The following is a 21,983-nucleotide window of genomic DNA, read 5'->3' as shown; positions in this document are numbered from 1 at the left end:
CTCTGGACCAAAGACGAAAAGAACCATCCGGACTGTTATAGACGCAAAGTTCAAAAGCCAGCATCTGTGATGGTATGTGGGTGTATTAGAGCCCAAGGCATGGGTAACTTACACATCTGTGAAAGCACCATTAATGCTGAAAGGTACATACTGGTTTTGGAGCAACACATGTTGCCATCCAAGCAACGTTATAATGCCCCTGCTTATTTTAGCAAGACAATGCCAAGTCACGTGTTACAACAGCGTGGCTTCATGGTAAAAGAGTGCGGGTACTAGACTGGCCTGCCTGTAGTCCAGACCTGTCTCCATCGAATATCCCAGTTGCACTCGGGGGTCTCTATTCATGTGAATAATAAAATCCCCCATGATAATTATGTAATCTGCAGGAGTCACTACGTCAGGAACAAACTGGGAAAATGTGCTGATATAAGGTCTGACTGAGGCCCAAGGAAACATCCATCCATCTATTTGTTTACTACTTGTCCCTTTCAGGTTTGTGGGATGGAGGGACTGGGTCCTATCCCAGCTGCACTCAAGGGTCTCTATTCAAGTGAACAATATTATTATCTGCATGAGTCACTACGTCAGGAACAAACTCAGAAAATGTGCTGATAAAAGGTCTGACTGAGGCCCAAGGAAGCATCCATCATCCATCCATCCATCCATTTTCTACAGCTTGTCCCTTTCGGGGTCACAGGGTGGGGGGTTGGGGCCTATCTCAGCTGCACTCGGTGGTCTCTATTCATGTGAATAATAAAATCGCACATGATAATTATACTATCTGCATGAATCAGTATGTCAGGAACAAACTGGGAAAATGTGCTGATATAAGGTCTGACTGAGGGCCAAGGAAGCATCCATCCATTTCCTACTGCTTGTCCCATTCGGGGTGCCGGGGTGGGGCGGCTGGGGCCTATCCCAGCTGCACTCAGGGGTCTCTATTCATGTGAATAATAAAATCCCACATGATAATTATGTTATCTGCATGAGTCACTACGTCAGGAACAAACTGTAAAAATGTGCTAATATAAGGTCTGACTGAGACCCAATGAAGCATACATCCAGCCATCCATTTTCTACTGCTTGTCCCTTTCGGGGTCATGGGGTGGAAGGGCTGGGCCTATCCCAGTTGTATTCAGGGGTCCCTATTCATGTTAATAATAAAATCGCACATGATATTTATGTTATCTGCATGAGTCACTACGTCAGGAACAAACTGGGAAAATGTGCTGATATAAGGTCTGACTGAGGCCCAAGGAAGCATACATCCAGCCATCCATTTTCTACTGCTTGTCCCTTTCGGGGTCATGGGGTGGAAGGACTGGGGCCTATCCCAGCTGCACTCAGGGGTCTCTATTCATGTGAATCATAAAATCTCAATGATAATTATGTTATCTGCATGAGTCACTACGTCAGGAACAAACTGGGAAAATGTGCTGATATAAGGTCTGACTGAGGCCCGAGGAAGCATCCATCCATTTCCAACTGCTTGTCCCTTTAGGTTTCGCGGGTCGGAGGGGCTGGGGCCTATCCCAGCTGCACTCAGGGATCTCAATTCATGTGAATAATAAAATCCCGTGATAATTATGTTATCTGCGTGAGTCACTACGTCAGGAACAAACTGGGAAAATGTGCTGATATAAGGTCTGACTGAGGCCCAAGGAAGCATCCATCCATTTTCTACTGCTTGTCCCTTTTGGGGTCACAGGGTGGAAGGGCTGGGGCCTATCCCAGCTGCACTCAGGGTTATCTAGACATGTTAATAATAAAATCCCTCATGATAATTATGTTATCTGCATGAGTCACTACGTCAGGAACAAACTGGGAAAATGTGCTGATATAAGGTCCGACTGAGGCCCAAGGAAGCTTGTCCCTTTCGGGGGTCGCGGGTTGGGGCGGCTGGGGCCTATCCCAACTGCACTCGAGGGTCTCTATCCATGTGAATAATAAAATCCCCCATGATAATTATGTTATCTGCATGAGTCACTACGTCAGGAACAAACTGGGAAAATGTGCTGATATAAGGTCTGACTGGGGCCCAGGGAAGCAGTTGAGTCAAGATAAAGCGCACTCCTTGTCTGCCACCAGCAGAGGCGCTGTTGACTCACTAAAGTGTGTGACGTGCGCTAAGCTACATCTATTCATGCACACTGTTATGATCAATACGTATCGACAATAACGGTACAATATCCACCCATATCGTCCATCCTTGGCGGGATGATGACATCATCGTGAACATCAAAGTGTTTTGCTGGAGTTTCAGCAAGTAGAAAGAACTCACCATGAACCACACACACACTCACACACACACACACACACACTCACATTCCCGGAGGGGGCCGGCACAGATGAGCAGTGGGCGCCCGAGCGTCCCCGAGGAATCGCACCGGCAACTCTTTCATCTGCGCCAACAGATGACGCACGTGCACACGAACACGTGCGCCGAGGGAGGCTTTGAAGTGGCGCCGATGCAGGTAGGTCACAATCCGTCACGCTCACGCACGCCGCCGCCGAGCCTCTGTGTAGCCCAAACACTCCAAAGACCCGTACCAGTGTGTGTGTGCGTGTGCGTGGGTGAGTGTGGTCGGGACTTCCTGTCCGCCGTGTAAATGTCACATATCAATGCTCCATTGTGTCACGCCGTGCACATTGGACATGAGCTCTAGGTGGACCGCCTGCGTCCAGAGACTTCATCTCCCGCTTTCCAGGATTTTTCAACGGGAGGCCTCACTCTGACTTTCTTATCATATGTGACCATGCAGGACCCACAACACCTTTTTACACCGACACACTTTGCAAATGGTTTGTGTGCATGTGTGTGTGTTTTCTTATATTCTTATATTATTAATAAAATCTGAATAAAATACATATGTATATAGAGACATACTGTATTAATTTGAAGTAAATAATGTAGATTAAAAAAACAATTACAAACAAATAAATCAAAAAAATAAACAATGAACTAAAAGCAGTCTTTTTCTCAAAATGTGTCGACTTTTTTTATAGTATTGGGAACAATTTCTCATATTCTTTTGGTGTCTGTAATAGTGCAATATTTTCTCCTCTAATTATTACTTTTTTAATGTAAAATTATTACTTTTTAATGCAATATGGTGACATTTGTCATATGAAATTCAGACTTTTATCACAATATTGCCCATTTTGTTGTTGTTCTTGTAAAACAGTGACATATTTTGAGTAAAATTACGACTTTTGTCATAGTTTTGCCAAGTAAAATATTATTATAACATTGGCACAATTATAAAACTGCGACTTTTGTCAAGTAAAATGACGACTATTTTCATAAAATTGCCAAAAAGTTCAGCATTTTTTGTACAATTGCTTTTGTCATTGAGTAAAATCCCAACATTTATCATAATATTGCACACATGTTCAGTTTTTCTTGTAAAATTTTGACATTTTTTTGTGTAAAATTGTGAGTTTTTTCATAGTTTTGCCAAGTAAAATTCTGGATATTATTATGACATTGGCAAAATTATAAAGTTGTGACTTTTATCGAGTAAAATTATGACTATTTTCATAAAATTGCCAAAATGTTAAGCTTTTTTTTGTACAATTGCAATTGTTATTGAGAAAATGCCAACTTTTATCATAATATTGCACAAATATTCAGATTTTCTTGTAAAACTTTGACATTTTTTGTGTAAAATTATGACTTTTTTCATAGTTTTGCCAAGTAAAATTCTGGATATTATTATAATTTTGCCAAAATTATAAAATTGTGACTTTTGTCGAGTAAAGTTACCACTTTTTTCATAAAATGGCCAAAATGTTAAACTTTTCTTATGAAATTGTGACCATTATTGAGTAAAATCCCAACTTATATCATAATATTGCACAACTATTCAGTTTTTCTTGTAAAATTTTGACTTGCGTTGAGTAAAATAATGACTTTTACTATAATAAAGCCAAAATTCTAAGTTTTTCTTGTGAAATTGTGACCGTTTTCTTGTGAAAATCCAACTCATTTTTCACAACAAGCTTTTGTATATTGTGCTCCCCCTCTGGTCAAAATATATAATAACAAGTGAAGTGAAGTGAAGTGAATTATATTTATATAGCGCTTTTTCTCTAGTGACTCAAAGCGCTTTACATAGTGAAACCCAATATCTAAGTTACATTCAAACCAGTGTGGGTGGCACTGGGAGCAGGTGGGTAAAGTGTCTTGCCCAAGGACACAATGGCAGTGACTAGGATGGCAGAAGCGGGAATCGAACCTGCAACCCTCAAGTTGCTGGCACAGCCACTCTACCAACCGAGCTAAACCGCCCAAGTGTGTGTAAAAATGTGAAGAGCTCCCCCTCTGGTCAACATATGAAATAAAAAATGAAATTGAAATGCGCCCCCTGTGCCTGAAATAATAAATAAAATAAAATAAATATGTATATAGAGGCATACTGTAATAACTTGAAGTAAATAATGAAGATTAAAAAACAATTACAAACAAAAAAAATACAATAAAAAATAATGAACTAAAAGCTGTCTTTTTCTCACAATGTGTCAACTTTTTTTAATAAAATTGGGAACAATTTCTCATATTCTTTTGGTGTCTGTAATATTGCAATATTTTCTCGTCAAATTATTCCTTTTTTTAAGTAAAATTATTACTTTTTACTGCAAAATGGTGACATTTGTCATATGAAATTCAGACTTTCATCACAATATTGCCAATTTTTGTGTAAAATTATGACTTTTTTCATAGTTTTGCTAAGCAAAATTCTGAATATTATTACAACATTGCCAAAATGTTTACGTTTTCTTATAAAATTGTGATTTGTGTCAAGTAAAATTACGACTCTTTGTAAAATTGCCAAAATGTTAAGCTTTTCTTGTAAAATTGCGATTGTTATTGAGTAAAATCCCAACTTTTATCATAACATTGCACAAATGTTAAGTTTTTCTTGCAAAATTTTGACTTGCGTTGCGTAAAATTATGACTTTTATAATAATACTGCCAAAATTTTAAAGTTTTTCTTGTGAAAATCCAACTCATTTTTCACAACAAGCTTTTGTATATTGTGCTCCCCCTCTGGCCAACATATGTAATAACAAGTGTGTGTAAGAAATTGAAATACGCCCCCATTGGCCAAAATTAATAAAATAAAAAGAAAAAATATTTATATAGAGATATACTATACTAACTTGAAGTAAATAATGAAGATTAAAAAACAATTACAAACAAAAAATTCAAAAAATAAATGAAATGAAAGAAGTCTTTTTCTCACAATGTGTCGACTGTGGAATCTGTGGTGGACTCTCCTATTTCTGGGGCTGAGGTCGCTGAGGTAGTTAAAAAGCTCCTTAGTGGCAAGGCCCCAGGGGTGGACGAGATCCGCCCGGAGTTCCTTAAGGCTCTGGATGCTGTGGGGCTGTCTTGGTTGACAAGACTTTGCAGCATCGCGTGGACATCGGGGGCGGTACCTCTGGATTGGCAGACCGGGGTGGTGGTTCCTCTCTTTAAGAAGGGGGACCGGAGGGTGTGTTCCAACTATCGTGGGATCACACTCCTCAGCCTTCCCGGTAAGGTTTATTCAGGTGTACTGGAGAGGAGGCTACGTCGGATAGTCGAACCTCGGATTCAGGAGGAACAGTGTGGTTTTCGTCCTGGTCGTGGAACTGTGGACCAGCTCTATACTCTCGGCAGGGTTCTTGAGGGTGCATGGGAGTTTGACCAACCAGTCTACATGTGCTTTGTGGACTTGGAGAAGGCATTCGACCGTGTCGCTCGGGAAGTCCTGTGGGGAGTGCTCAGAGAGTATGGGGTATCGGACTGTCTTATTGTGGCGGTCCGTTCCCTGTACGATCAGTGCCAGAGCTTGGTCCGCATTGCCGGCAGTAAGTCGAACACATTTCCAGTGAGGGTTGGACTCCGCCAAGGCTGTCCTTTGTCACCGATTCTGTTCATAACTTTTATGGACAGAATTTCTAGGCGCAGCCAAGGCGTTGAGGGGTTCCGGTTTGGTAACCGCAGGATTAGGTCTCTGCTTTTTGCAGATGATGTGGTCCTGATGGCTTCATCTGACCGGGATCTTCAGCTCTCGCTGGATCGGTTCGCAGCCGAGTGTGAAGCGACCGGAATGAGAATCAGCACCTCCAAGTCCGAGTCCATGGTTCTCGCCCGGAAAAGGGTGGAGTGCCATCTCCGGGTTGAGGAGGAGACCCTGCCCCAAGTGGAGGAGTTCAAGTACCTAGGAGTCTTGTTCACGAGTGAGGGAAGAGTGGATCGTGAGATCGACAGGCGGATCGGTGCGGCGTCTTCAGTAATGCGGACGTTGTACCGGTCCGTTGTGGTGAAGAAGGAGCTGAGCCGGAAGGCAAAGCTCTCAATTTACCGGTCGATCTACGTTCCCATCCTCACCTATGGTCATGAGCTTTGGGTCATGACCGAAATGATAAGATCACGGGTACAAGCGGCCGAAATGAGTTTCCTCCGCCGGGTGGCGGGGCTCTCCCTTAGAGATAGGGTGAGAAGCTCTGCCATCCGGGAGGAACTCAAAGTAAAGCCGCTGCTCCTTCACATCGAGAGGAGCCAGAGGAGGTGGTTCGGGCATCTGGTCAGGATGCCACCCGAACGCCTCCCTAGGGAGGTGTTTAGGGCACGTCCAACCGGTAGGAGGCCACGGGGAAGACCCAGGACACGTTGGGAAGACTATGTCTCCCGGCTGGCCTGGGAACGCCTCGGGATCCCCCGGGAAGAGCTAGACGAAGTGGCTGGGGAGAGGGAAGTCTGGGTTTCCCTGCTTAGGCTGTTGCCCCCGCGACCCGACCTCGGATAAGCGGAAGATGATGGATGGTGTCGACTGTTCTCTTATAAAATTTGGAACAATTTCTCATATTTTTTCTGTTTCTGTAATATTTCAATATGTTCTAGTAAAATTATTACTTTTTTATGTAAAATACCTTTTTTTATGTAAAATTATTACTGTTTACTGCAAAATGGTGACATTTGTCATACATAATTCTGACATCACAATATTGCCCATTTTTTGTTGTTCTTGTAAAACAGTGACATTTTTGGAGTAAAATTATGACTTTTGTCATAGTTTTGTCAGGTAAAATTTCCAATTATTGCCAAAATTTTTAAGTTTTCTCACAAAATTGTTACTTTTGTCGAGTAAAATTACGACAATTTTCGTAAAATTGCCAAAATGTTAAGCTTTTCCTGTAAAATTGCGATTGTTATTAAGCAAAATTACAACTTTTATTATAATTTTGCACAAATGTTCAGTTTTTCGTGGAACATTTTGACTTGCATTGAGTAAAATGACAACTTTTATTATAACGTGAAATTGTGACCTTTTTCTGTTGAAATTCCAACTCAATTTTCACAACAAGCTTTTTTATATTTGCATAGTATGTATATATTATTAATGTTGTGAATACACATCTTTATATATCTAGAAAGGGTGGTCATAAATAAGCTTTTTTTCAGGTCTCAAGAAGGTAAGAAATACAAGAATGTGTGTGTGAGATGAATGACCATCACAAAGACGGAGGACCAGTAATTAGTGTATGTCCAGAAACAACACCTGCGTATGTATGTGCACATACATAATACATGTGACAAGATGTCCCCCAGAGCGTACACACACACACACTCTTGTATTTCTTTAGCTGCTGTCTTGTTTCATCACATATTGCTGCCTTTGCACCGGTCAATGTTTACTTTTGTATTCACATTAAATCAAACAAAAAAAAACCCGACTTTGGAGCAATGTTCACGGACTCTAGTATTTGGCTCTCTGTTAGATGCGATGGTTTTCCCTATTGGGACCATGATTTCGGTCCTAACTTGTTCACACCTCCTCATATGGAAGCTACTTTACCTGGTTGAACACACACACACACACACACACACACACACGCTCTTGTATTTCGTACCTTCTTGAGACCTGAGAAAAAAAGCCCACCTCTTTAGGACCACCCTTTCTAGATATATAAATATGTGTATTTACAACATTAATAAAATATACATACTATGTAGATATAAAAAACCTTGTTGTGAAAAATGAGTTGGAATTTCAACAGAAAAAGGTTACAATTTCAAAACAAAAACTGAGAATTTTGGCAGTATTATAATAAAAGTTGTCATTTTACTCAACGCAAGTCAAAATTTTACAAGAAAAACTGAACATCTGTGCAATATTATGATAAAAGTTGGAATTTTACTCAATAACAGTCGCAATTTTACAAGGAAAAGCTTAAAAGGTTTGGCAATTTTATGAAAACAGTCGAATTTTTACTCGACAAAAGTCACAATTTTATAAGAAAGGTTTAAAATGTTGGCAATATTATAATAATAATCGGAATTTTACTTGGCAAAATGATGAGAAAAGTCATAAGTTTACTCCAAAAATGTCACTCTTTTAAAACAACAACAACATTGGCAATTTTGTAATAAAAGGTCGGAATTTTATACGACACATGTCACAGTTTTGCATTAAAAAGCAATAATTTTGCATTAAAAAAAGTAATAATTTTACGAGAAAATATTGCAACATTACAGAAACAGAAAGAATATGAGAAATTGTTCTCAATTTTATAAGAAAGAAGTCGACACATTGTGAGTAAACGACTGCTTTTAGTTTATTTTTTATATTTTATTTTTGTTTTGTTTGTAATGGGTTTTTAATCTTCATTATTTACTTCACGTTATTACAGTATGTCTCTATATACATATTTATTTATTTTTTTAGTAATTTTGGCCAAAGGGTACGCATTTCAATTTCTTGCACACACTTGTTATTTCATATGTTGACCAGAGGAGGAGCACTTTTAAAAGCGACACACAGTCAATTTGTAAAATGACGACTTTTATTATAAAACTGTCCTTTTTGGGACCACCCTCATTTTGATAGATGTCACCACCAGAAATGCAAATCAGATCTCTATTTTTTGTTTTTTTGTAATTTGCTTAAGGCCGATGCCAAAGGAGTCACGGACCACAGGTGGCCCCTGTGCCGCACTTTGGGCAACCCAGCTGTAAGCTAACTGATAATGGCCACTATAGTCGTAGTACCGTCGTGTATTTGTACATCCTAGGGTCACATATGGGACGCGGGTTGTCTTACGTCAGAACCGGAAATCGTAAAATCAGTTGTTCACCTGGCGAGTTTTTTTCGGGGATGAATAGGGAAGCCGTTCTTTAGCTGCCGTTTTGTTTTATCACATATTTCTGCCTTTGCACTGGTCAATGTTTACTTTTGTATGTGCATTAAATAAAAATAAAATAAAAATCCTGACTTTGGAGCAATGTTCACAGACTCTAGTATTTGGCTCTCTATTAGATGCGATGGTTTTCCCTATTGGGACCATGATTTCGGTCCTAACTTGTTCACACCTCCTCATATGGAAGCTACTTTACCTGGTTGATGTCTCAAGAAATGTAGAAATACAAGAACACACACACACACATACATATATACACACACACACACACACACACACACACACACACACACACACACACCGATGAAGGAATGAGTGAGTAAAGTTGAGTTAAACAGATGGTTAGCAGATTGTATCATAATATAATCACACACACACACACACACACACACACACACACACACACACACAGGTTAGGGTGAACTTCCTGTCATGTGTCCGTCTGTTGAGTGAAGACAACATGAGGATAATCAACATAAACTGAGTCGGGGTCATCTTCAAGATGCCCCTGGGCATATGTGTGTGTGTCTGTGTGTGTGTGTGTGTGTGTGTGTGTGTGTGCGTGTGTGTGTGTGTGCGTGTTAAGGAGGCGCAGTAATCTGAAGGCGCACTAAAACCTGCAGATTAGTCAAATGCATGTTGTTAACCTGAATAAACTCACTATGTGAGGTCATCATATATGGGGGGTGGGGTTTGGGGTGAGGTCAACAGGTGAAAATGACGTCAACCCTCAAAAACAAGGTATACACACACACACACGCACACACACACACATTCCAGGTTTTCCGGGACATTTTTCTAATTCAAAATGAATTGGCCATTGTTCAAACTTTCACCATTTCCACATTTTTCAGCCGATTCGAACCATTCCACCTTCAACATATTCCACCCATCCTGGAAAGTCAAGCTTCTCTTTTTCCAAGTACAAAAAAAATCCAGGATTTTCCGGAATTCCTGGTATTCCAAAGCCCTATTTCAAACAATTTTTCTGGTGACTACTCCTTCCACAATTTTCAACGCGTTTCTACCGTTTCACCGTCACAACATTCCTCTTAATCAAGACAAAAAAAATGAGTTGTTTTTTTAAATTGAAAAATTCCTGGTTTTCCCAAAAATTCCAGGAATGCCGTTTCTCAATTAAACATGTTACGACTTCAACATTTCTCCACTGATTTGACCAATTCCAAAACCAACCATTTCAACTCATTCAGACCATTCAAGTTTTTAACCATTTTCCCAAAAATTCCCGCTTTTCCAAAATTCCCATTTTTGACTACATTTTTTAACGCCACCCTCAAAACAGTCCTCTTAATTAGGACAAATAAACAAATGTTTTTTTTTTAACTGTAAAATTTCCCGGTCTTCCCAAATTTCCAGGAAGTTCTCATTGAAGTGAATGGGCCATTTTTCCTAGTTGCACAAATCCCACATTTTTCAACCGATTCAAACCATTCCACCTTCAACATATTCCACCATTGTGGAAATTCAAACTTCTTTTTTTTCCAGGATTTTCCAGAATTCCTGGTTTTCCAAAGCCCTATTCCCACCGTTTTTTCTGGTGACTACTCCTTCCACATTTTTTAACGCATTTTTACCGTTTCACCGTCACAACATTCCTCTTAATCAAGACAAAAAAATTAGTCGTTTTTCGAAATGGAAAAATTCCTGGTTTTCCCAAAAATTCCAGGAATTCCGTAATGCCGTTTCTCAATTAAACATGTTACGACTTCAACATTTCTCCACCGATTTGACCGATTCCAACACCAACCATTTCAACTGATTCAGACCATTCAATTTTTTTTTACCATTTTCCAAAAAATTCCCGCTTTTTTTTCTGAAATTCCCATTTTTGACTACTCCTTCTACATTTTTTACGCATTTTTACCGTTCCACCATCAAAACATTCCTCTTCATTAGGACAAAAAAACTAAGTTGTTTTTTTTTTAAACTGGAAAAGTTCCCAGTTTTCCCAAATTTCCAGGAATTCCCCATTGAAATGAATGGGACATTTTTCCAAGTAGCACAATTCCCACATTTTTCAACCTATTCAAACCATTCCACCTTCAACATATTTCACCCATCCTGGGGATTCAAACTTCTCTTTTTCCAAGTTCAAAAAATTCCAGGATTTTCCAGAATTCCTGGTATTCCAAAGCCCTATTCCCACCCTTTTTTCTGGTGACAACTCCTTCCACATTTTTCAACGCATTTCTACCGTTCCACCGTCACAACATTCCTCTTAATCAAGACAAAAGAATGAGTTGTTTTGCAAACTGGAAAAATTCCAGGTTTTCCCAAAAATTCCAGGAATTACGTAATACTTTTTGTCAATTCAACATGTTGCTACTTCAACATTTTGCCACTGATTTTACCAATTTCAACACAAACCATTTCAACTCATTCAGACCATTCAAGTTTTAACCATTTTCCCCAAAATTTCCGCTTTTCCGAAATTCCCATTTTTGACTACATTTTTTAACTCTTTTCAACCGTTCCACCCTCAAAATATTCCTCTTAATTAGGACAAAAATAACTACTGTTTTTTTTTTTAACTGGAAAATTTCCCGGTTTTCCCAAATTTCCAGGAAGTTCTCATTGAAGTGAATAGTCCGAATCGCTCTTGCTGCTGGTGGCATACAGCATGATTATAAACAATGTGAGGATGGGAGGAGCCCTACAACCCGTGACATCATGCGCACATCATCTGCTACTTCCGGTACAGGCAAGGCTTTTTTATTAACGACCGAAAGTTGCAAACTTTATCGTGAATGTTCTCTACTAAATCCTTTCAGCAAAAATATGGCAATATCGCGAAATGATCAAGTATGACACATAGAATGGACCTGCTATCCCCGTTTAAATAAGAACATCTCATTTCAGTAGGCCTTTAACGGCCAACTGAAATGAGATTTTCTAACAGAAAAGCCCTGCCTTTACCGCAAGTCGCAGACGATGACGTCACATGTTGATGGCTCCTCACAAATTCACATTGTTTTTAATGGGAGCCTCCAACAAAAACAGCTATTCGGACCGAAAAAACGACAATTTCCCCATTAATTTGAGTGAGGATGGAAGATTTGTGTTTGAGGATATTAATAGCGACGGACTAGAAAAAACAAATTGGGACAGATTCAGATGTTTTTAGACACATTTACTAGGATAATTCTGGGAAATCCCTTATCTGCTTATTGTGTTGCTAGTGTTTTAGTGAGATTAACAGTACCTGATAGTCGGAGGGATGTGTCCATGGGTGTCTTGACCCAAATGTCTCAGGGAAGTCGACGGCAGCTTTATGGACGGCGCAAGCCCAGCTGATCTCCGGTAAGAAGCGACTTTTTACCACAATTTTCTCACCGAAACCTGCTGGTTGACATTCGGTCGGGATCCATGTTCGCTTGACCGCAGTGATCCATAGGAAAGCTTCACCTCCGGGAATTTTAAACAAGGAATCACCGTGTGTTTGTGTGGCTAAAAGCTAAAGCTTCCCAACTCCATCTTTCTACTTTGACTTCTCCAATATTAATTGAACAAATTGCAAATGATTCAGCAACACAGATCTCCAAAATACTGTGTAATTATGCCGTTAAAGAAGACGACTTTTAGCTGTGTGTGTGTGCAGCACTTATATTTCCTAACAGTCCATGACGTCACGTGTACACGTCATCATTACACAACGTTTTCAAGAAGAAAATCCCGGGAAATTTAAAATTGCAATTTAGTAAACTAAAAAGGCCGTATTGGCATGTGTTGCAATGTTAATATTTCATCATTGATATACAAACTATCAGACTGCGTGGTGGGTAGTAGTGGGTTTCAGTAGGCCTTTAATAACTTTAATAAATACAGTTTTGGTCAATTGACTTAGTTGTGATTTCCCTCTCTGCATGAAAGTTTAAAAGTAGCATATCTTAATGCAGTATGAAGAAGAATGTTTTAATGTAGACACATAGAATCATCATACTGCTGTGGTTATATGCATCAAGTGTTCATTCAAGGGTAAGGCAAAATATCGTAATACATATCGTATATCGCGATATGGCCTAAAAATATCGCGATATTTTTAAAAAAGGCAATATCGCCCAGCCCTAACTGAACATTCAAACTATTCTGACATTCATACTACATTTTGTCAGCATTTCACTTCAACTTCACACGCAATTCCGCCAGCCCGGAGGAAGGATGAAAACAACTGAAATATTCTTGATTGCCAGCCTGGAGGAAGGATGAAAACAACTGAAATATTCTTGATTGCTAAAACAAAGTAGATGCGGGAAATATCGCTTAAAGGGGAACATTTGGCGAATTAAACGCCTTTCTGTTTATCGGTCTTTTTGCGATGACGTCAGAATGTGACGTCACCGAGGTAATACGGACGCCATTTTCATTTTCAACACATTACAAACACTGGGTCTCAGCTCTGTTATTTTTGACTATTTTTTGGAACCTTGGAGACATCATGCCTCGTCGGTGTGTTGTCGGAGGGTGTAACAACACTAACAGGGAGGGATTCAAGTTGCACCACTGGCCCGAAGATGTGAAAGTGTCTGCCGCCAGACCCCCATTGAATGTGCCAAAGTGTCTCCACATTTTACCGGCGATGACAGACATGGCACAGAGATGTATGGATAACCTGCAGATGCATTTGCAACGATAAAGTCAACTAAATCACATAGGTGAGTTTTGTTGATGTTGTTGACTTATGTGCTAATCAGACATATTTGGTCGCGGCGTGACTGCCAGCTAATCGATGCTAACATGCTATGCTAATCAATGCTAACATGCTATTTACCGGCGATGCTGAAGCAGACATGGCACAGAGATGTATGGATAACCTGCAGATGCATTTGCAACGATAAAGTCAACGAAATCACAAAGGTGAGTTTTGTTGATGTTGACTGCCAGCTAATCGATGCTAACATGCTACGCTAATCGATGCTAACATGTTATTTACCGCCGGTGCTAAAGCAGACATGGCACAGAGATGTCTGGATAACCTGCAAATGCATTTGCAACTATATTACGTTTCCTTCCACCCACATTTAATGCGAAAAAATCACTTACAAATCGACAGATTTAAGTTGCTCCAGTGTCACAAGATGCCAAAGTCCTGATCGTTTGGTCCGCACATTTTACCGGTGATGCTAACGCAGCTATTCGGCCATGCTATGGCTACGAATAGCGTCAATAGCTATTCGCTCAATAGTTTAAGTTTCTTCTTCAATACTTTCAATCTCCAACCATCCGTTTCAATACATGCGTAATCTGTTGAATCGCTTAAGCCGCTGAAATCCGAGTCTGAATCCGAGCTAATGTCGCTATATCTTGCTGTGGTATTCGCCATTGATTGTTTGTATTGGCAGCACTGTATGACGTCACAGGGAAATGAACAGTGTCTTGGCAGAGAGCGAAAAAAAGACACTTTAAAGCTTTTTTTAGGGATATTCCGGGACCGGTAAAATTTTGAAAAAAACTTCAAAAAATACAACAAGCCACTGGGAACTGATTTTTATTATTTTTAACCCTTTTGAAATTGTGATAATGTTCCCCTTTAAAGGAAGATATGAAATTGCTACAGTGAAATACCAACAAAAAAAGAGAAAAAGCCACCAAAATAAGAGTGCAAGACAAGACGTAAAACACTACACACAGGAAAACTGCAAAAAAGTGAAAATAAGTCATGATGTGATTTGACAGGTGGTGACAGTACACCTACTTTGAGACAAGAGCTATAGTGATGCATGCTTGCTTATGCTTTAAGGCCTGGGTGTCAAACTCTGGCCCACCATGTAATTTAATTTGGCCCTTGAAGCAATATCAATTTATCATTAGAGCTGGCCCGGCGGTGTTATACAGCGTCGGTGCCGCTCTAACACCGCATTCACCGCTAATACTCATAATTGCCAACCCTCCTAATTTTCCCGGTAGACTCCCGAAGTTCAGTGCCCCTCCCGAAAATCTCCCGGGGCAACCATTCTCGCGAATTTATACCGATTTCCACCTGGACAACTATATTGGGGGGGTGCATTTAAGGCACTGCCTTTAGCGTTCTCTACAACCTGTCGTCACTTCCGCTTTTCCTCCATACTAACAGCGTGTCACATAATATTTGTGGCTTTTACACACACGCACAAGTGAATGCAAGGCATACTTGGTCAACAGCCATACAGGTCACCCTGAGGGTGGCCGTATAAACAACTTTAGCACTGTTACAAATATGTGCCACACTGTGAACCCACACCAAACAAGAATGACAAACACATTCCGGGTGAACATCTGCACCGTAACACAACAGAACAAATACCCAGAACCCCTTGCAGCACTAACTCTTCCGGGAAACTTCCAGCAAACTGAGCAATAATTATCGTTTTATTCATGCATCTTCTCTTGCTACTTCAAGGCTTGAATGTTTGGTTCATTCATTATTGTTATTGTATTTTCAAATGTTTTATTAGCCTGTACAAAAAAAATAGATTTTTACCTCAGAAGATTGCAAATAGAAAAAAAGGCATAACATTTTTATTTATATTTTATTTGATATGTCATTGATATTTTTTTAATTATTATTATTTGAAACTGGATTTTGCATGTCACTAAAGTTATATAAGCCTTGCTTGTTCAATATTTAATGCAAAACTTGTTTGGGTCCCTATTAAAAGGTTAATTTGTTCAACCTCGGCCCACGGCTTTGTTCGGTTTAAAAATTTGACCCACTCTGTATTGGAGTTTGACACCCCTGCTTTAAGGTCCATCTATCCATCCATTTTCTACCGCTTATTCCCTTTTTGGGGTCGCGGGGGGCGCTGGCGCCTATCTCAGCTACAATCGGGCGGAAGGCGGGGTACACCCTGGACAAGTCGCCACCTCATCGCTGTGCTTTAAGGTCATATCCAACAATTGCGAGAACCACATTTTACTGTTAAGTGAGTTTCAATTTTAAATCATTTCTGCTGGTGGCGTGCCTCCGCATTTTTTCAACGCAAAAAATGTACCTCGGCTCAAAAAAGGTTGAAAAACACTGGGCTAGGGTTTGAATTCATATCCAACAATTGCGAGAATTACTTTTTTATCGTCAAGATCCGCTGCTGAGTTAATTTTTTTTCATGTTTTCTGCTGGTGGTGAGCCTCGGGATTTTTTCAATGAAAAAAAATGTGCTTTGGCTCAAAAAAGGAGGCTCCAGGAATTGCCGCTTTCAGTTCCATATAATGTACTTATTGTTTCATAAGTACATTCACGCCTTTCGTGACCCGAACCAAGAGAGTGACATCGCCTGTCAATCATCACTTGCTGACTTCCGGTGCGCATGCACGGTGCTGGAATGTTAGTTATTCCGAGCCGTCCGACCAGGATAGGCTCGGGAACCATACTGGCCAACCCTCCCGGATTTTCCGGGAGACTCCCGAAATTCAGCGCCTCTCCCGAAAACCTCCCGGGACAAATTTTCTCCCGAAAATCTCCCGAAATTCAGGCGGAGCTGGAGGCCACGCCCATTCCAGCTCCATGAGAACCTGACTCAATGTTGTCACCCTCTTAAACAGGACAATACTGCCATCTACTGTACGTAGAATAGAATAGAATGTAAATATATTCTACATATATTCTACATTTAAGTGCAGTCAAGGAACATGCATTAGGGAGTCTGTTCTGAAGCCCACAGTAAAGAGATGTAACTTCATCACGTCGTCTGGTTATTGACTCCAACCCAATATATTACACCGTCGACGAGCAAAATTAAGAAATACGCTTGCAAGTTCCAGAACGATTGGAAATAATAATTTCAGTTCATCCAGGAGAGTTGGAAGGGGAAGGGGTATGTTGCCTGTAAATTTTGTAGAACAGACTTCTCCATTGAAAACAATGAACGGATATTCAGTCATGAACGGTCAGCGAAGCACAAAGCGTCCACAGCGCAGCATCGTTCACAACCCAGTATTATGGGCCACCTTGCAAAATGGAGACTCGATGGTGTAACTTATGCTGAGACAAAGATGGCTATGCTGATAGCTGGAAGCAACATCCCGTTCTCATTTGCGGATGTCTACAACAAATCCGTGAAGGATATGTTCCTGGATTCGGAGATGGCTCGCCAATACGCAAGTGGCAGAACAAAGATTACTCAAATAGTGAAAGGTAAGTGTTGTTGTTGTTTTTTTTTGTAACCAGCAAGCACAGTACAGTAAGTAGAACAACTGTGTTTTTATTACTGTGTATTTGATAGGTGCCGTCGGAAATTAAACTATTTATTTTATTTATATATATATATATATATATATATATATATATATTATATATATATATATATATATATATATATATATATAATAAAAAATACATATACAGTATATAGCTAGAATTCACTGAAAGTCAAGTATGTCATACATATATAAGTATATGTATATATATGTATATATACACACACACATATATACATATATATATATACATATATATATATATATATATATATATATATATATATATATATATGGGCTTCACGGTGGAAGAGGGGTTAGTGCGTCTGCCTCACAATACAAAGGTCCTGCAGTCCTGGGTTCAAACCCAGGCTCGGGATCTTTCTGTGTGTGGAGTTTGCATGTTCTCCCCGTGAATGCGTGGGTTCCCTCCGGGTACTCCGGCTTCCTCCCACTTCCAAAGACATGCACCTGGGGATAGGTTGATTGGCAACACTAAATTGGCCCGCCCTAGTGTGTGAATGTGAGTGTGAATGTTGTCTGTCTATCTGTGTTGGCCCTGCGATGAAGTAGCGACTTGTCCAGGGTGTACCCCGCCTTCCGCCCGATTGTAGCTGAGGTAGGCGCCGGCGCCCCCAAAAAAGGGAATAAGCGGTAGAAAAAAAATAAATATATACCGTATTTCCTTGAATTGCCGCAGGGTATAAGGTATGCGCCTGCCTTGAATTACTGCCGGGTCGAACTCGCTTTGCAAAAAAATTAATATTACTGCCCGGTCAAACTCGTGATGTCACGAGTGACACGTCCCCTGTCTACCTCCTGGTACCCCAGCACCTCCAAAACCCTCAAATCTAGACTCCAAACGTCCCAGAATAAGCTAGTCCGGTTACTTTTAGACCTCCACCCCAGATCACACCTCAATCCAACCCACTTCTCCAAAGTGGGCTGGCTCAGGGTGGAGGACAGAGTAAAACAACTTGCACTGAGCCTAGTCTATAAAATCCGCTACACCTCCTTGATACCGAAGTACATGTCAAATGACTTCCTTAACGTAAATGACCGCCATAACCACAACACCAGGGGGAGCTCCACAAACCACGTTAAACCCAGATTTCGATCTAACAAAGGTCTTAACTCATTCTCTTTCTATGCCACATCAATGTGGAATGCACTCCCAACAGGTATAAAAGTAAGTGCATCCCTATATTCCTTCAAAACCGCTCTAAAACAACACCTCCAGGCAACTTCAACACTTTACTAATACCCTCCTCCATTCACATCCCATCTCCCCAGATTATAAACAACTCAAATGTACTTCTAATGTATATACTTGTTCTTATGCTATCTGTACTCACTATGTTCTCTGCTGGCTGTACATATCCTACTAAATAAGACCTACACTGTTTCAATGTCCACATTTCTCTGTTGATGCAATTGTTGATGACTGAAGTTCTGATATCAACCAAAGCTCCTCATCCCACCCCCCGGATTGTAAATAATGTAAATAATTCAATGTACATACTATGATGATTAACTTGTGTGATGACTGTATTATGTTGATAGTATATATTTGTACCATGAATTGATTAACGTGGACCCCGACTTAAACAAGTTGAAAAACTTATTCGGGTGTTACCATTTAGTGGTCAATTGTACGGAATATGTACTGAACTGTGCAATCTACTAATAAAAGTATCAATCAAATCAAATCAATCAATCATTTTCAAAATGGAGGAGGCTGATTTCAATACCGGTAGTTTGAAATCGCATAAAGGGAAGAAGATTAAAAGCTATTCAGTAGGATTTAAGGTCCAAGCTTACATCACACTCAAATTTTTACTGCATGCCTTTGGTGAGTGCCGGCGTGAGAAGAGGTTTTAAAATAATTGGCGCATGCTTACTTTTACCGCATGCCTTTGGTAAGCGCAGGAGTGAGAAGAGGTTTTAAATTAATTAGCGCCCTGGCGGCAATTCAAGGAAATATGGTAATGTTCTAATTGTTTCATAAGTACGCTTTTCGCGACCCGCACCAAGAGTGTGACATCACCTGTCAATCATCACTTGCAGACTTCCGGTGCGCGCGCACGGTGCTGGAATGTCAGCTATTCCGAGCGCAGCTGACAAACTCTGGAACCCCTCCGAAATAACTCAATTGGACTCGGAACCAACACAAAAGAAACGGGGTCCCAAGTGCATCGGACTCCGGAGCGAAAATGCCCACTTTTAGAAGCGGGCGCTCCCAACCCGCCTGGGCGCCTGTTCGAACCTGAAAGGGGACAAAACGCCCGGAGGACGCTCGCCTTCGGCGCCAATGAACGCGCTTGTCGAGCCGAAGCAGCCGCACTCGGGCGTCGTTCGCGGGGACCCACTCGTGTCCTCGGCGTGGGGCCGCTGGAACGTGATAACAAAGAGCGAACCCTAAATGACGACGTTTCTACACGGAGTCTGGCGCCAGACACACAAATATGGGCGAGCGCACCTTCCTGGCTTCTTTCCGGCGGCGGCTACTGTTGCTGTTGTTGTCGGACGAAAGTTGGACGACAAAAACAAACAACCATGAAGAAAAGACAAGTCAACTCACCTGAGGTGGCGGTGCGTGAGAGAAACTTCCAGAGCGCCCCGCGAGTGAAACCGTCACGACCAGCGAGAAGAGCCGCACAACAGGTCCGCTGAGACCCTGCCCCGCCCGCCTGAGCTGCGTCGGCACGCTAATCTGACGCTCCTGTGGTACCAAACTACTGTACCGCAACCACATACTTTTTACACGCTACAATATTACAATACTTTATGTACATGTACAACTGAAAATATTACATATATTTCACACTTACAATACTACATACAGTATTTCTTTGCATCCCACTCTTTGACCACATAATATGTATTTAAAGGCCTACTGAAACCCACTACTACCGACCACGCAGTCTGATAGTTTATATATCAATGATGAAATATTAACATTGCAACACATGCCAATACGGCCTTTTTAGTTTACTAAATTGCAATTTAAAATTTCGCGCAGAAGTATCATGCTAAAATGTCGTGCAGGCGACGTTTTGGTCCAGCACCGTTCACAGCTATAAGTCGTCTCTTTTCATCGCATAATTCCACAGTATTCTGGACTCCTGTGTTGCTGAATCTTTTGCAAATTGTTCAATTAATAATGGAGACGTCAAAGAAGAAAGATGTACAGTGGGGCCGTTCCTTTACCACTTTTGACGTGTGTTTGAAGTCATTGTCCTGTAGAACTAGTACTACTGTGTGTAAAAATAGTACTAGCATTTAATAAATGTACTAAAGAAGTACTAATGTATGTAGTACTATTACTAGTATTGACATATGTAGTACTATTGTGAAGTGTACTTGTGTGTGTAATACTGGTGTAGGTAGTATTCATGTAAATAGTAAATATTTAACACGTTTTTGTGTGTTGTGTCTCAGGTGAGTCTGGGTGGGGGGGTGGGGGGATAAGCTCCGCCCACCAACCTTGGCTGTCAATCAGCACCACAAAGACTTGTCAACAAGTTTTATTTTGAAAAGCATTACACAAAAATACATCTGTGCTATTGTTGAGCTAACTCAGTGGTTCTCCATTCTTTTCTCTCACGCACCCCCTCCTAAAGTGACTGTTTGTATGTGTCAAAATATATGCTATTACCTCTCACGACCCCCCACCCCCACATTTACCACAGGGGGAACCTGCCCCGCTATTGGAGAGGCACTGCAATATAGGGTCTGTTTGGAACTTTCTCACGTTAAATTCTAGGGGACAGGATATTTTCACGCCCCCGTCCCCGAAGTGAATGTTTACTATCTATATGTATGTGTCGAGATATACGCTATAACCTCTCACACCCCACTATATAAGAACTGCCTAAAAGGGTCTTTTCAGAACTTGGTCACGTTAATTTCTAGGGTACAGGATCTTTTCACGCCCCCCACTGAAGTGAATGTTTACTATCTATATGTATGTGTCGAGATATACACTATAACCTCTCACACCCCCCCAGGGAGACCCACCCCACTATCTAAGAAGAACTGCATAAAAGGGTCTTTTAAGAACTTGGTCACGTTAATTTCTAGGGGACAGGATCTTTTCACGCCCCCCTTAAAGTGAATGTTGATTTATTTATCCGTCTGTATATGTCAAGATATACACCATTACCTCTCACGCCCCCCCCCAGGAAGACCCGCCCCACTATTTAATAAGCACTGCGTTAAAGGGGAAATGTAAAACTTGCTCACGTTAAATTTTTCCAAGGGGACAGAATTTTTTTCAAGCCCACCCTGAAGTTAATGTTTATCAACATGTATGTTTCAAGATACACCTTATAGCCTCTCACACCCCCCAAGGAGCTCCCCCCCACACACACACACACTATTTATTAAGCAGTGTGTTAAAGGGGAAATTTAAAACTTGCTCACGTAAAAATTTTCTGGAGGCCAGAATTTTTTCACGCCCCCCCCCCCCCCCCCCCGAAGTGAATGTCTGTTTATTAATTTATCTATATGTACGGTATGTGTATACGCTATTACCGCTCACGTCCCCCCAAGGGGCCCTTCCCCACTATCTAAGAAGCCCTGCCAAGAAGGGTCTGTTTGGA

At 40.8% G+C, this 21,983-nt stretch overlaps 1 protein-coding gene across 2 annotated transcripts in view; it reads right to left on the bottom strand.

The window, feature by feature from the left end:
• The window catches only part of plxnb3 (plexin B3), a 151,306-nt gene extending 131,223 nt beyond the window's left edge, over window positions 1-20,083 (bottom strand). For both annotated transcript variants that reach the window (XM_061902769.1, XM_061902770.1), the window contains exon 1: window positions 19,961-20,083. The gene's annotated coding sequence lies outside the window, so the exon portion shown is untranslated. The remainder of the gene's footprint in view (window positions 1-19,960) is intronic.
• Between the last annotated feature and the right edge of the window lie 1,900 nt (window positions 20,084-21,983).

The sequence above is a fragment of the Nerophis ophidion genome, linkage group LG06 (assembly GCF_033978795.1).
Source record: "Nerophis ophidion isolate RoL-2023_Sa linkage group LG06, RoL_Noph_v1.0, whole genome shotgun sequence".
NCBI classification, from domain to species: Eukaryota; Metazoa; Chordata; class Actinopteri; order Syngnathiformes; family Syngnathidae; genus Nerophis; species Nerophis ophidion.
This window is presented reverse-complemented; position numbering and strand designations above follow the sequence as displayed.